Genomic DNA, 16,095 nt, shown 5'->3' with positions numbered 1-16,095 from the left:
TGGTACCTTGTGTTAGGGTCTGTTATCAAAGGAACAAGACTGAGACAAGGTGAAAGTTATGTAAAGCTTTATTCTATGCCAAGTATTAGAGATCAGACTGATCAGCCAGGGGAACGAGACTAAGCATTAGAAGTCTGACTGACTGGCCAGGGCCGTGTCCGAAGAGAGCGACCACCCCCAGCTTACAAACTCAAGAATTGACTGACTGACCAGTCAGAGCTGCCTCCGAAGAGAGCAACCCCTCCCAATCTTACAGACTACCTTTTATTGGGTGAAACTACAACCCGTATCTTGGTATTTCAACCCACCAGGTTTGTGTGTCTTTTGTTGATTGGCTAGTTTCATCCGGTCTGGTGACATGTTATTCAAGATTACGCCATACTAGGAACTCTTACAAACAGTATTTCCTGGGAAGGCTTAGTCAGTTAACATATTCAGTGTGAATAATAAGATCGTCATCCTTCCCAAGATGGAGTCATTTTGGTTTGGGCAAGACCTTCTCACTGTTACAATCAGTACTTCATACTGAAGTACTCTATCTGGCCTGACTCGTCCTTGTATTCTGGGCTCTGTTATTAGGAACTAGACGACTACATTTTACTGGTTTCCTGGACTTGCTTCTAAGTAAGTTTCTCTGGGGCAGGGGGGAGGGGAGGTCAATTTAAGTTTACTGCACAAACAACAAAATGGCTCTTTAACCAAGATGGAGTCACTCTGGCTAAATAGGTCCTTACGCCTTGTTTTTCTCGATTGCTTTAATAGCTTCACCACTCCTCCCACCAACATGTTTTAAAAGAACCCACATACAGAGCTCTAGTAAAAATAGTTAATAAATGTGGCAAATGTCTCAACAGAATTAATTTTTAAGCCTCCAAGCCTTTGTTAACCTTCCATCTGCAAAACCGCTTATAGGAAATCTGTATGTGATGGGAATATTTTATTGTCCCCGAGTTAGCCAGCACAATCCAATTTGTCTGAACTGATGAAATTAAAACAAAATGGAGACTTAGGTAAAATATTCCACAGAGACGTTATGTCTGCTACTCTGCTGGTCCCTGTAGAGCTCAGTTTCTTAGAAACAGGATTGACTTACCTTTACTTTATTACTACAGTGAAATGTGCATGAATTGTCCATCGTTTGTTTCTACATTTTGGATTTTCTTAAAGGCTTGAAATAAAAATGGGTCCTTGGGAGTCTGGGAGCAGAAGCAAAGACTGCTCTTAAAGGTTCTTCGTTCAGATATATAAACAAAATTTAAGGAAACTTCATCGAATCCAGTTCAAGCTCTTGAATGTATAATAGCGATTGGCTTCTTTCCTAAAGAGGCCGTTTTCTAAATGTTGCTTATAGCCAGAGACCTCACATTTCTGTTTTGAACTTTTCCCCTTCTTCTGGGCCATTCAGATATTCTGAAATGTCTGCTAAGTGAGTTTCTGATTCAGGCAGGGTGCTGTTTGCTTCATAGTGTCAATGAATTAGAAGAGCTAGGAAGTTTATGGCAACCAGGGATGCCTATTTATTTTTCCCTTTTTTTTTTTTTTTTTAAGATTTTATTTATTTATTTGACAGAGACACACCAAGAGAAGGAACACAACAGTAGAGGAAAAGCAGGCTTCCCGCCAAGCAGGGAGCCGATATGGGGCCACATCCCAAGACCCTGGGATCAGGACCTGAGCCAAAGGCAGGCGCTTTATGACTGAGCCACCCAGTCACCCAGAGAGGCCTATTTCTTATTAGTAAATTCTCCCCTTTTAAATAATTCTCCTCCACTTTCTTCCTGCTGTGGCTTTGCAGAAATCCACAGCTTTCTCAACTGTCCATGTTCTTCCCTAGAAGCAAAAATAATATTTCTATTTTTTTAGTTTAGGAGAACACCAGCAATTCTTCCACCATTATCAGAATTTTCTAAGTAAAGGGCTCCTCTCTCTTTTTAGAGAGAGAGAGAGAATGCTAAGCAGGCTCCATGTTCAGCATGGAGCCCAAAGTGGGGCTCCATCTCATGACCCTTAGATCATGACCTGAACCCAAGTCAAGAGTCTAATGCTTAACCAACCCTGGTGCCCCCAGGAACCTCCTCTTTTAAACATAATTCTGGTTTCATTGACTTTAGAGTGAGGGACAGAGCAGAACACCTGTGATCTTAACTTCCAAGCCCCACTTCCCCTGGATCCCTCAGAGAGCTCCCAGGAGGAGAGACTCACCCCCAACCCTGCAGGTAGAGCAGAGCCCCTGCTGCATTCTGAGGGGGGAGCCCCAAAAGCCCCGTGGGAAGGTGCTTGAGGAGGGATGTGGAGAAGACAGGTGGAGGTGTTTTCTTCCCCTCCAACTCTGGTGACCCTCCCCAAATTAGAAGAGAAAGTTGCTCACATTATTTTATACTTGAGGCAATCCAGTGAAATCCAAGTGTTAATCTTTCTGATTTAGCTGTTCTCTCAAGTGCAAAGGATTTAGAGGTCAATGAAAAGCTGCCAGAATATTGTCTCTGTCACTCTGGCTTCTGCCAACTTAATTTGAAATTGGCTTTCTCAGCTCTTCTTTTCTCATCTGGGTAGAACCCAGACAGATTTCTGCCTGCAGACGACAAAATCCTGCCCACCCCACCCCAGATCTGCTTCTTCTAGTCCAGGTTGGGAGGTTGGCTCAAAATGACATTGGTGACCATTTGGGCCACTGGGGGTTGTCCCAAGGACAAATCAGCTGCTGCCCAGGGCCTGATGGTTTTCCTGAAGACTTGCAGTTTTTCAGAAAGGGAATGGTAGGGAATTGGAGAGAAACAATAATAGCTGAAAGCCTAAAATACCCTGGAATTTCGTCAGGTATGACATCATGGAACTATTACCAACTCTTTGAAAGTTATCCCAAGGCTGTATCCTTATATATATCTTTATATGTATCCTTATGTATATCCTTATGCAGCCTTTCACTGGAAGATACTTGCTAAATATTTATAGGATGAATTAATAAACTCACTGTTAGAATGAACTAAATAAACCCTTGATAAATACTAGGGATGTTCTTTATATTTTCTTTCATTGGTTTTGCTTTGAAGAATGTCTTAGCCATTTCCCACAATCTTGTTTTCAGATTTAATTTTGTTTCCAAACTGATGAATACAATGGCCACTGGCCCAAAGACCCCTTCATAGCATCAGCAAAGGTGTCTGCTTTAATGACATTCTATCGCTCTGATACTGTTAAATTTGAGCATACCAGTGGGAAGCTTGGAAACATTCATGCCTCTGAAAATATGTCAAACACTCACGAGCCCAGGATGTTACATGTTGCAAACGACTATCAGGAAAACAATCAATGTATGAACTGAAGAGGTGGGTGTGAACGCCACTGCCCGGGGCTTGCTAACATTCCTCTCAGCTTCCTGGTGAAGATGATCTCAAGAAAGGTGGAGATGGCCAGGTGTCATTCCTCTCTGCTGCCAGGTAGAGACGGTCAGACAACAGGTGTTCAGATGACCTGTGGAGATAATCAGGTGACACTCTTCCCAGCTGCAGGAGAAGATGGCCAGATTGTTTTTCTCAGATTGCTTGTACTAAGCAGTTCTAGAATTTGCCCACCCAATATCCCAACTAGGAAGACCCCAAGCACAACTGGGTGATCATAAGCAAGACCAAGGATGTCAGCCCTTGCCAAGGGAAGGGTATGGGGAGCAATGGGATAGTGTACATGAATGGCCCCCAGTCCTCACTCAGGCAGGTCCCAGGACAAGAGCTCCCCAGCACCTTCCTAGACCAGCAGCCCAGGGGCCATGGAATGCAATGCCCACTCTCCTGAATCAATGCTGTATTGAGCTGCTCAGTGATTTTCAAACTGTGTCCTACATAGTCTGAGATGTTCTGCCCAGGAGCCCTGGTGGGGGATGGCATATGAGTAAAGCTTCAAGCGCCCCCACTTCTAAATTGAACAGCCTGCTTTTTGGTTTTTTATTGATTTTGTATGGTAGGTTTCCAGTCTTCTGTTAGAAGGTAATTCGGCATTCTTCAAGCAATAATGATAGTCCAGGAGACCAAGATAAGGGTTCTGACAGTTCTAACACAGGACCTTTCCTCCTGTAGGCACTCAACACGTGTTCTCTAGAGGCTCCGCTCTGGTTCATTAGAGGCCCCTCCACACTGGTTTCTCTGAAGGCCATTTCCAAATCGCAACACTCGGGACTGAGTTTCCTTCCATTCCTGTGACTTTCACTGCAGGAAAACTGAAACCGACCTGAAGCTGGACCATGTTTTGTTTGTTTGTTTGTTTGTTTGTTTGCGGTTTATCCGAACCAACACCTGTTGTTTACTGATCACCTAGCTCTTAGTTAGCCCTGGATGAATGTTTGCTAAATGGTTGAATAGTTAAGTGAAAGATGTGTAATCCTATGCAAGTTACTTGCCCTCATTTGTAACATGAGCTTAAATCCACCTCCTTTGCAGTTTGTGGTGAGGAGTAAATGAAAGAAGACAGGTGAATTGTTTAGCACATAATAGGATCAAGAAATGTCATTTTATTCTCTTCTCTTTCACATAATCAGTAGATATCCTGAGTGTACTTGGTGGAGGTAACTTCATACATGAAGAACCAGGCAGTGAAGAACACGCCACAGCAGCAGAGTTGGATGAGGGAAGTTGTCCGCATGCGCCAGGCTGGTATAGCTCCTCGTGGCCTCCAGTTTCATTTTGCTGGAAAAGGTTATTCCACCATTCTGCCCTGAGTTTTCATCTGTTGCTTTGGACCTTCCTTCTAGGTTTCAGGCAGAGGCTGTGATGGCATCAGGAAGGTTGGCCAGAATGATCATGTAGAAAAGTAGATCATGTAGAAAAGTAATCTCTGGATGAGAAAGATGGCAGCCGAGACAAAAGGAGTCTCTTGGTGAGTTGTTTTTAAAATCTGAAAATACATTTCTGGGAACTTGAACAAAGTGGAAGATTTACACATAAAAAAAATATGAATCAATATACGAACAGATAAATAACCTGGTTTATGATCTGCCTACAGACAGTAATGGAGCGCATAGAAAGTGAAAGGGATCCTTCTCTGTAAAGGCTTCATTTTGCTCTGGACACAGCCATTCTGAAAGCTCTAAATGGACCATGGGATTTCCATGAGTTCAGAGCTCCACTTGCTTCAAACGGGCACTTTTTTTGTCCTCTTCTGGGTTTCAGCATTGGGTGAATGGCTATAAGTTAGGAACATAGTATTTCTTTGCTATGGAGTGTTACCATCTTCAGACAGTAAACACTGCTGTCCTCCAGTGAAGCTTCCTGCCTGTCAGGGCTGATTGCCTCTACTGTGTGTGTGTGTGGTGTGTATATACACACAAACATATATAAAGTATATATAAAGTATATGTGCGTGTACTTATATATCTAATATACATCCATATTAGATATAATGTTACTTCAAGATGAAGAGAATTGGGGGACAGCTTCCTTCTAGTCCTAAAAGATTTCCTAAGAGTTTTAAGGATATTGTGCTTTATTCATAGGCTTTGCATCTAGTCTGGATATAAAAATTGCACTACGACAAGAGTGGTTTTATAATTGAGAAGGCGAGGTTAGCCTAACTGCTGAACTAGAGGATGATATGTATATTTCAGATACAATTTGGGATCTAATGGTTCAGTTTAAATTGGGTCAAATGCCAGTAAAATGTTAAAATTTTTTTTTAATTTTTAGAAAGATTTTATTTGCTTGAGAGAGAGAGAGAGAGAAATAATATGCACAAGTTGGGAAGTGGCAGGCAGAGGGAGAAGCAGGCTCCACACTGAGCAAGGAGCCTGATGTGGGGCTCAATCCCAGGACCCTGGGATCATGACATGAGCTGAAGGCAGATGCTTAACCAATGGGGCCAACCAGGCATCCCAAAATAATATTTTTTTTTTTATTAAATTGTTTTTACATGATATTCTAACATGCCACCTTTTTTCTCCCTAAGTTTATGCTGGCACACCACTCTAACATTATCTGTCAACAAAATGGCCTTGGACTGCATAAAAAACACAAGTAACCTTGTCTATGGAAGTAATGCCAAGATAAACATATAAACAAAGGATTTAAGGTTGAGTGTGTCCCTAGCTCAACAAAAAATGGAGACATTTTCTAGTTGTACTCATGTCTTTAACAAACCTCATTTGGTTGTTCCCAAGAGCTAAGAATCGAATCTTAGAGAAGGCCGTTCCACCTGTCTCATCAGAGTGGTTGATGACCCTCATGGTCAGGTCACCTTTTCCCATACCCTGGGGAAGTGACGTGCTGATAAACTGCCTCAACAAAACAAAACAAAACCCAACAGCAACAACAAAAAATAAATTCTGATTGATTTGTGATATTTGCCAACATCTCCAATATAAGGACCCCTGCTGTGGCCATTGTTGTGCTACCAACAGTTACTGGTTTGAAGAATTCCTGAGCACTGGACAGTGAGATCTGGTGAGCTGATAGGGGCTGTGTCAGATGCACCTTCATGTCTTTTTTCTTCTACTCTCCTACCTCTGGGGCTTTATACCTGCTCTTCTGCCTGGAATGTTCCGGAGACCTTTCTCCTTACATTGCAGACTGGCTTTTCAGCTAGCATTATTGGAATCCTCCGGTGAATGAAACAGTGATATAAAATAAAGCACTTGGAAGAGTGTCTGGTATGCAATGAATGCTATTTAAGGAATGTTTATTAATATTCTTTTCCTTCACTGACCATCAAGACCGAATTAGGAGTTCATCATGTGTATGCTGGGCTTTCCTGTGCTTCTGTCAAGTGGTACCCCCCATGCTATATTGTTCAGGGTTCCTTCCTGGCCCTTGTCGGCTCAGGCTACATAATGTTTACTGTTGCATCCCTGGAGAGCTTGGTGCCTGGAAACCGGAAGACGCTCAATGTATACTCATAGCATAATAACCGGCTAGGTCATTGAATCTGTTGTTTACTACCAGCGTGAATTAGAAATCAGGAGGGTCAGTGTGCATGTCAAGAAATGATTATGAGAAACAGGTAAAGGGGATGGTGCAGTGATAGCGAAAGAGACTCTCTTTTCTGAGGCTGTATCGGCTTTATTCGTGTTGACAGAAAGGGCATTCTTTGATCCGAGCAGCCAAATTGGGGATGCTCAGTTTGAGGGCTGCTGGTGCTGCCATTGACAATTACGTTATCGCGCAAGGTGCTGGCTTTCTTGGCATTACAAGAACACTTGTGATTTCAGGAACTCACTTTCTGTTTTGTCAAGATCCTTATCTTACATATGTATCTGGCGGGGGAGGGGGAGGAGGTAGAGGTTACTCTAAAATAGCTCTAATGAAACCTTTTTTTTTTTGATTGACTATAAATGCTTCTTAACCACTTTGGGGTTACAGATTCCTTTAAAAGAATTTGCTAAAAGCTTCTAACGAAAAATACTCTGTGCCCATACATACACCAGTCTTACACACAATTCACTTGTGCACTTCCAAAGAACCCCAGTTTAAAGCTGCTGTCTTCCTGCATTTGTCTGATTTATCTTCGTGACAATTCTTTGAAGTTGGTATGGGTGGAAGCAAAGAATGATGAGTTCATTTGCCCAGAAAACATAATGGTAGTAATTACATAATTGACCAGGATAACATAAATAGCCTCACCTAGCCATCTGGAGTGACTATTGCAAACTGAAGTGCTATTTTAAGGGAACTTGCTTTAATTATGAGGTAATATCTTTATTCATTCATTCATTCATTCATTCATTCTTCCAAGATTTTATTTGAAGTTAAGTTTAGTTAACATATAGTATTAGTTTCAGGGGCAGAATTTAGTGATTCATCAGTTGCATAGAACACCAAGGGCTCATTACGCCAAGTGCCCATCACCTAATTACCCCGTCCCCCCTTCCCCCAGCAACCCTCAGTTTGTTCTCTATAGTTAAGAGTCTTTTATGGTTTTCTCCAATCTCTGTTTTTATCTTATTTTCCTTTTATTCCTATTTTATTTTATCTTACTTATCTTATTTTATTTTTCCTTATTTTATCTTCTTTTATCCTTATCCTTATTTTATTTTCCTGTGTTTCTTAAATTCCACATATGAGTAAAATCATATGGTATTTGTCTTTCTCTGACTTATTTTACCTAGCGTAATATATTCCATCTCCATCCATGTCATTGCAAATGGCCACATTTGCAAATGACACACACACATACATATATATAGATACGTATATATGTGTATATCTCACATCTTCTTTATCCATTCATCAGTTAATGGACATCTAGACTCTTTTCATAATTTGACTATTGATAATGCTGCTATAAACATTGGGGTGCATGTGCCCCTTCAAATCAGTATTTTTTTAAAAAGATTTTATTTATTTATTTGTCAAAGAGAGAGAGAGAGAGTGCACAAAAAGGCAGAGGCAGAGAGAGAAGCAGGCTCCCTGCTGAGCAAGGAGTCCGATGCAGGACTCAAATTCCAGGACCCTGGGGGATCATGATCTGAGCTGAAGGCATCTGCTTAATAGACTGAACCACCCAGGCATCCCTCAAATCAGTATTTTCGTATTCTTTGGATAAATACCTAGTAGTGCAATTGCTGGGTCAATAGATAGTTCTATTTTTAACTTTTTGAGGAACCTTCATACAATTTTCCAGAGTGGCTGCACCGGCATGCGTTCCCACCAACAGTGTAGGAGGGTTCCCCTTTCTCCGCATCCCCACCAGCATCTGTCATTGCCTGACTTGTTGATTTTAGCCATTCTGACTGGTGTGAGGTGATATCTCATTGTGGTTTTGATTTGTATTTCCCTGATGGTGGGTGATGTTGAGCACTTTTTCATGTGTCTGTTTGTCAGCCGTATGTCTTCTTTAGAGAAATGTCTGTTGATGTCTTCTGCCCATTTCTTGGATTATTTGTTCTTTGGGTGTTGAGTTTGATAAGTTCTTTACAGATTTTGGCTCCGAGTCCTTTATCAGATATGTCATTTGCAAATATCTTCTCCCATTCCAAGGGTTGCTTTTTAGTTTTGTTGATTGTTTTTCTTTGCTCTGCAGAAGGTTTTATCTTGATGAAGTCCCAATGGTTCATTTCTGTTCTTGTTTGCCTTGCCTCCGGAGACCTTGCTGTGCCGCCGTCAAAGAGGTTGCTGCCTGTGTTCTCCTTTAGGGTTTTCAGGGATTCCTGTCTCACATTTAGATCTTTCATTTGTTTGGAATTTGTGTATAGTGTAATAAAGTGTCCACTTTCATTCTTCTGCACGTGGCTGTCCAATTTTTCCAACACCATTTGTTGAAGGGACTGTCTTTTTTACATTGGATATTCTTTCCAAAGAATATCAAAGATTAGTTGACCATATAGTCGTGGTTCTATTTTTGGGTTCTGTATTCTGTTCCATTGATCTATGTGTCTGTTTTTGTGCCAGTACCATACTGCCTTGATGATTAAAGCTTTGTAATAGAGCTTGAAGTTTGGAATTGTGATACCTCCAGCTTTGGTTTTCTTTTTCCAATATTCCTTTGGGTATTTGGGCTCCATACAAATTTTAGGATTGTTTGTTCTAGCTCTGTGAAAAATTCTGGTGTTATTTTGATAGGGATTGCATTAAATGTATAGATTGCTTTGGGTAATATAGACATTTTAACAATATTTGTTCTAATCCATGAGCATGGAATGCTTTTCCATTTCTTTGTGTCTTCCTCAATTTCTTTCATTAGTGTTCTGTAGATTTCAGAGTACAGCCTTTGGTTAGTTCTATTCCTAGATATGGTTTTTGGTGTGATTGTTAATGGAAGCCATTCCTTGATTTCCCTTGTTGCTGCTTCATTATTGGAGGATAGAAATGCAGATTTCTGTACATTAATTTTATATCCTGTGACTTTGCTGAATTCATGTATCAGTTCTAGCAACTTTTTGGTGGAGTCTTTTGGGTTTTCTACATAGAGAATCATATCATCTGCAAAGAGGGGGAGTTTGATTTCCTTGTTGATTCAGATGCCTTTTATTTCTTTTTGTTGTCTGACTGCTGAGGCTAGGTCTTCTAGTACTATGTTGAATAACAGTGGTGAGACTGGACATCCTTGTCTTGTTCCTGACCTTAGGGGGAAAGCTCAGTTTTTCCCCATCGAGAATAATATTTGCCATGGGGTTTTTGTTATGGCCTTTATGATGTTGACATATGTTCCTTCTATCCCTAGTTTCTTGAGGGTTTTTATCAAGAAAGGATGCTGTATCTTGCCAGATGCTTCTTTTGAATCTGGTGAGAGGATCATATGGTTCGTATCCTTCCTCTTATTAATGTGGTAGATCATGTTGACTGACGTGCAGTTATTGAACCAGGCCTGCAGCCCAAAAATAAATCCCACTTGGTTGTGGTGAATAATCCTTTTGATGTAATCTTGAATTCTATTAGCTAGTATCTTGTTGAGAATTTTTGCAACTATGTTCATCAGGGATATTGGTCTGTAATTCTCATTTTTAGTGGGGTCTTTGGTTTGGGGATCAAGATAATGCTGGTCTCATAGAATAAGTTTGGAAGTTTTCCTTCCATTTCTATTGTTTTTTGGAACAGTTTCAGAAGATTAGGTAATAATTCTTTAGTGTTTGCTTGAATTCCCCTGGGAAGCCATCTGGCCCCGGATTCCTGTTTGTTGGAAGATTTTTTTTTTTATTACTGCTTCAGTTTCTTTGCTTGTTATGGATCTGTTCAGGTTTTCTATTTCTTACTGTTACAGTTTTGATAATTTATATATTTCTAGGAATTTATCCATTTCTTCCAGATTGTCTAAGTTGTTGGCTCATAATTGCTCATAATATTCTCTTATAATTGTTATATTTTTGTGATTTTGGTTGTAATCTCTCCTCTTTCATTCATGATTTTACTTATTTGGGTCCTTTCTCTTTTCTCTTTGATAAATCAGGTTGGGGGTTGTCAATTTTGTTAATTCTTGACAAGAATCACCTCCTAGCTTCATTGATCTGTTCTACTGGTTTTTATTTTTATTTTTATATCATAGATTTCTGCTCTTATCTTTATTATTTCCCCTTTTCTACTGGTTTTAGGCTTTATTTTCTGTTCTTTTTCCAGCTACTTTAAGTGTAAAGTTAGGTTGTATATTTGAAACTTTTCTTGCTTCTGGAGGTAGGCCTGTATTGCAATATACATCCCTCTTAGGACTGCCTTTGCTGCATCCCAAAGATTTTGGACTGTCATGTTTTTGTTTCATTTGCTTCCATGTTTTTTAAAATTTCTTCTTTAATTTCCTGGTTAACCCACTTATTCTTTAGTAGGGTGTTCTTTTTTTTTTTTTTTTTTTTTTTTTTTAGAGTTTGTTTATTTGAGAAAGAGCAAAAGCAGGGGCAGAGGGAGAGAGAGAAGCAGGCTCCCCACTGAACAGGAATCCATTGCAGGACTCGATCCCAGGATGCTGGGATCACAATCTGAGCCTAAGGCAGACCCTTAATCTACTGAGCTACCCAGGTGCCCCTAGTAGGATGTTCTTTAACCTCCATGAAGTCTTTCCAAATTTTTTCTTGTGGTTGACTTTAAGTTTCATAGCCTTGTGGTCTGAAAATAGGCATGGTAGGATCTCAATCTCTTTGTCCTTGTTGAGGCCTCGTTTGTGACCCAGAATGTGATCTGTTCTGGAGAATGTTCCATGTGCACTCAAAAAGAATGTATGGATGAAATGCTGTGAATATATCTGTGAAGTCCATCTGGTCCAGTGTGTCATTCAAAGCCATTGTTTCCTCGTTGGTCTGCTTAGGTGATCTGTCCATTGCTGTGAGTGGGGTGTTACAGTCCCCTACTATTATTGTATTATTATCAATGAGTTTCTTTAAGTTTGTTATTAATTGATTTATATATTTGGACGCTCATAAGTTGGGGGCATAAATATTTATAGTTGTTAGATCTTCTAGTTGGATAGACCCCTTTATTATGATATAGTGTTCCTCTTCATCTCTTATTAGAGTCTTTGGCTTAAAATCTAGTTTGTCTGATATAAGCATGGTACTCCAGATAAGGTAATATCTTAAACATTTTATCAAATCCCTAGAACCTCTGCAGTTTCATTTGGACACGCCATGTTCAGAATTGTCATTGCCATTCTTGCGTTCATGGCTCACTGTTGCAAACAGACGATTGGAGGAGTTGTAAATTGGCCTGAGACCCAATAATTATATCAAATTCAATCTTTTCAATTTTATAATAATAACTGCACACCAAATACACGTGTTATCAATCTGAACTTTCTCATGTTTCTGCTAATGGAGATGGGGTGTTGGCAAAGAGGGCAACAAAAACAATTTTGTTTATATTTGCAGTCCATTTTGGAAACTGCTTTCTTCTCCTAATTTTTTTCCTTGCCTATGCAAATAGTTTGATGGATTTCTATTCCCTGGAAACAAATCATGGCAGTGGAAGCCAGCAACTCTTGTCTTCTCTAAAAGGAGGGATTAAGTTTGGGGTTTCCATTGCCTCTTCTGTTTCTGACATTCCATGGTTGTCTGATTCTGTCTTGGAGACTTTGGAGAGGCAGGAAAAGGCCAACCAGGATTAAACTGTTCTGTAGATAATCAACTATTTACACTTTAGCAATTAAATATGAAAACCTTCTGTTCTCAATCTCTTACCACGTTTCACAAGAAGAGTGAGAGACTGATCTCTAACAATGCCGTGGACAAGTAGACGTGTAAGAAATGAAATGCCAAGTCTTACATAATCCTGTGCATTTCAGGAAGAAGTGTGGACTATTCTGAAACAAAATATCTATGTGAACAACTTTTCAAGAACAAAAATATAAAGAACCTCTTCACCAGAATGAGAATGTTTCTTAGATATCATTGCTGCAATGAATCTATTTGGAGATGACAATGTTATAAGCACCTTGAGAGGTAAGTGTGACTTTAAGAAAATAGCAGTATCATTGGGGCACCTGGGTGGCTCAGTGCGTTAAGCATCTGTCTTTGGCTCGGGTCATGATCTCAGGGTCCTGGGATCGAGCCCCGCATCGGGCTCTCTGCTTGGCGGGGAATCCCCCCCTCCCCGCCTGCCTCTCTGCCTACTTGTGATCTGTCTCTCTGTCAAATAAATAAATAAACTCTTTAAAAAAATATATCAGTATCATTAATGAGTACAGTACCACCCACCTCCTTTTCTCTAGAAGTTAATTCTATTTATTTAAAAGGATCCTCCGGGACATAATTTTGAATGTTGTCAGGAATTTTCTTTCTTATGTCCAATTCTTCCAAATTCCTGGAGACAGCATAAACAATATCCAATATACTGTACCCCTGTGTGTTCATGGGGAAAGAACTTGTTCACTCACATGGCACTGGATATCTGAGTTAATTCTCCATATGTCCTATGACTCACTTTGTAACAGTAAACAAATCATACTTAAGAATGGAAAAATATTAGCAATGAGAGATTGGAATTATCTGGAGCCTTGGCTGAACAGCTTGGAAGAATTTTTTAGAGCTGTTTCAGAGATAGCTTACCTCTATCCTCCCTCCCGTACACACACACACCTAACACAAGGATCTTGAAAACACAGGGGGAGAGTCTCTGAGTACACACCAAACCCAGAATAAGGAAAGATAGTTCCAAAGAAGGAGCTATGTCCAACAACACAGGTTGTGATGGCTCTTTATCTCCATACAAGGGAATGTTCCAGGCCCAAGGCACTTTTCAGCCATTGCTCAGGGGTCATCAAACTGCTCCCAACTGCCTTTCCTAACACATACCTATCTCTTACCAGCTGTGTTGGCCAAGTTATTAAACCTTGCTGAGTTGTTCCCTCATCTTTAAAATAGAAGGTAATAATAGCAATGACAGGGGCACCTGGGTGGCTCAGTGGGTTAAGCCGCTGCCTTAGGCTCGGGTCATGGCCTCAGGGTCCTGGGATCGGGTCCCGCATCGGGCTCTCTGCTCAGCAGGGAGCCTGCTTCCCTCTCTCTCTCTCTGCCTTCCTCTCCATCTACTTGTGATTTCTCTCTGTCAAATAAATAAATAAAATCTTTAAAAAAATAATAGCAATGACAATAAGAATACCTACTTTGTAGGGTTTGAGAATTACATAGGATAAGGAATATTTTTTAAAAACCTATTAGTATCACACCCAGCACAGAAGTGTTCAGTAAATGTTCCCAAAAAGTCAAGGACCTGAACTTCGGTCTGTCCCCAATGCAATGCTTTCGGGGTGGAAGGAAGTAGAGACATTCACTTACCCATTTCACAAACACTTATGGAATGCCTTTTATGCATCAGACACCATTGTAAGTAACAGGAATTCAGAGATCAAGAAGAAAAACGAAATCCCTTCTAATGGTTAAGATGCCACTAAACAAATAAATATACGTTGGGGTTGATGAGTGCTTTGAAGAAAAATAAGGCCAAGTAGGGTGATTTCAAGTGAGGAAGAGCCTTTCAGAGAGGCTGGTCAGGAGATCTATGGGGAGGTCACAGATGAGCAGAGGTCTGAAAGGAGTGATGCGAAGAGCCTTGAGAAGCTTGCGGGAGAGTGTTCAAAGCAGAGGGAGTGGCTCCTGCAAAGGCCCTGAGGAAAGAACAAGGTGGGGGACGTCAAAGAATGCGGAGAAGCTGCAGGCACGAGAGACAGCAGGAAAATGACAGGCAGAAGCCTGCATTGTAGAGCATCAGAAGTCATGGTAAGGACATGGATTTAGTCTGGAATGTGTTGGATAAGAATACCATAAAAATGTATTACCGTTTCAAAAGAGAATTCTGGCTTCTTTTGAGGGGATAAGAGCAGAAGGATTCAAATAGGGGTTATTACAGCCGGCACGGAAAGAGCCGATGGGTATTTGGACTAAAGTGCTGATGGAGGAGACAAGAGATGTTTTGGGGAGAGTTTGAAGATGATGGTTGGACGTACATGAGAGAGAAAGGGGGCTTTGCCTGAGCAGCTGGGGATTGGCTAGGGAATGACCGAGGTGGGGAACACTGCGGCAGAAGCAAGTAAGGGATGGAAACCAGGAGCTTAACTTCGACCGGGCGAGTTTGAGATGCCTGTGGAATGTCAAATGGCAGGATGAAGTAGGTCATTAAACATGCAGATCTGGAGCTCAGGCGAGGGATTATGGGGAAGATATAAAGCTGGGGTTCATAAGCATGTAGTTTGTACTTACAGTCATGGGACTGGGTGAAATCATTCAAAAAGTGAGTATGGATTAAGAAGAAAAGAGATCAAAGATGGAGCACTGGGACACTGGCTCAGAGGTCAGAAAGATGAGGGTGTCCTGCGAAGAAGTCTGGGGAGGAAGAGCCCCATTCCCACTGACGGTAGCAGACGTGGAGTCCTAGAATGCGCTCCTTTCTGGCCCGCAAGTCCCGTGGTGTCATCCAGGCCTCAGCCCAATGCAGCCTTCGCTGCCGCCAGCTATGAATTTAGAGGGATTAATACAGAATAAACCTAGGGCATTGCCCTACTCAACACATATTCATTAAATAGTATGTATGAATGAATGAGTAAGTGAATATCGACAGATTTTATTTTATTCCTCTTTAAATGTTTTCAAACACTTACTTGCATTTGATTTTTCTCCCTGGCATGAAGGTTGCATTTGCTGCATTTTAAGGTCTGTCAGAGGCAATTTTTGATGAAGTCAAAAATCTTTTCTATTAGCTTTGATGGCTTAAACCATCCAGAAATTTATAAAATAATAATGAAAATATTTGATTCTTAAAAAAAGGGATGTGCAAATTTTATATCTTGCAATTTCATTGAATAAGATATTAGCGGTACCACCTACTAATAATATGCATTTATTCATTTTATTATGAAACCAAAACTTACGTAATACTTACAGGTCCAAAACACACTCTTAGCTGTGTGTGGGATCTAGTCATTGATATCCCTCTAAGAACAGTAATGAAAATTAATACTAATATGTGTCAGGTACAAAGTTTTCACATGCATTCCCTTTCTTTCATGATTCTCCTAGCATCTGTGAGAGTGAGACTGTTGTGACCTATTTCATACAACATAACAATTCAAAGAGTTAAATAACATTCTAGTGGTCAAATGATTAGAATTAGGCAGAACTGAGATTTGAACCCAGCTCAGTGTGATTGTGGAGCCTGGACTCTGTCTTGCTCTGCTCTGTGACCCCTTTTCATGAATCATCAT

At 40.6% G+C, this 16,095-nt stretch overlaps 1 protein-coding gene across 3 annotated transcripts in view; it reads left to right on the top strand.

Moving 5' to 3' along the window:
- Positions 1-3,036: 3,036 nt before the first annotated feature.
- CTBS (chitobiase) overlaps positions 3,037-16,095 on the top strand; it is a 61,845-nt gene continuing 48,786 nt past the window's right edge. For 2 of the 3 annotated variants that reach the window (XM_045064788.1, XM_045064787.1), the window contains exons 1-3: positions 3,037-4,643; positions 4,742-4,866; positions 12,682-12,838. The gene's annotated coding sequence lies outside the window, so the exon portion shown is untranslated. The remainder of the gene's footprint in view (positions 4,644-4,741; positions 4,867-12,681; positions 12,839-16,095) is intronic. The other variant, XM_045064790.1, reaches the window with a different exon arrangement.

Source organism: Mustela putorius, unplaced genomic scaffold (assembly GCF_011764305.1).
Source record: "Mustela putorius furo isolate JIRA1106 unplaced genomic scaffold, ASM1176430v1.1 tig00003853_pilon_pilon_pilon, whole genome shotgun sequence".
Taxonomy (NCBI): domain Eukaryota; kingdom Metazoa; phylum Chordata; class Mammalia; order Carnivora; family Mustelidae; genus Mustela; species Mustela putorius.
Note: the sequence above shows the minus strand (reverse complement) of the source record. Positions and strands in the feature narration are given on the sequence as shown.